The sequence below is a fragment of the Penaeus monodon genome, chromosome 30 (assembly GCF_015228065.2).
Source record: "Penaeus monodon isolate SGIC_2016 chromosome 30, NSTDA_Pmon_1, whole genome shotgun sequence".
Taxonomy (NCBI): domain Eukaryota; kingdom Metazoa; phylum Arthropoda; class Malacostraca; order Decapoda; family Penaeidae; genus Penaeus; species Penaeus monodon.
In genome coordinates, this window is record NC_051415.1 from 13,960,634 (window position 1) to 13,961,164 (window position 531).

A 531-nucleotide genomic window follows, 5' to 3' on the forward strand; every position below is an offset into this window, starting at 1 on the left:
TTGCTCATTGGAAGAAGACATGGCAGCAATATCTTCAAAGTCCATAGTCAAGACTAGCCAGAGGAACGCTGTTGTGGCCATGTTGGATCGCCAGATACTATCATGCTGCACTAATTCCAGGCAGCATCATCAACTCACTTACGATGGTGAGTGCCGTCACGATCGCATGGTAGGAATTCGGCCCAAGTCATACAGCCTGCCAGAGTCCGCGGTGATGAGGCATATATGCCGCTTATATTACTATTGGGCGCAACGACATTTATAGAGCACCTGAAGTCTTACGGCGCCGACCAATTATATATACAGGCCCGGGCGAAGCTAGACTCTCGCAACCCCACTAAATGAAATGCCTCTAGCGTAAACGTTCGGGACGACAGATGAGTACCTAAAAGAAGCTGAGTCTTAACAAGGCAAGTCACAAAATCATATAAAGGGCCCAAGTGAATAAGTGAAACTATGTAAAAAAATGGTACATACAAATACACAACACACGAGTAATATAAAGGTGTTGGGTTGTGAGTTATAATAATC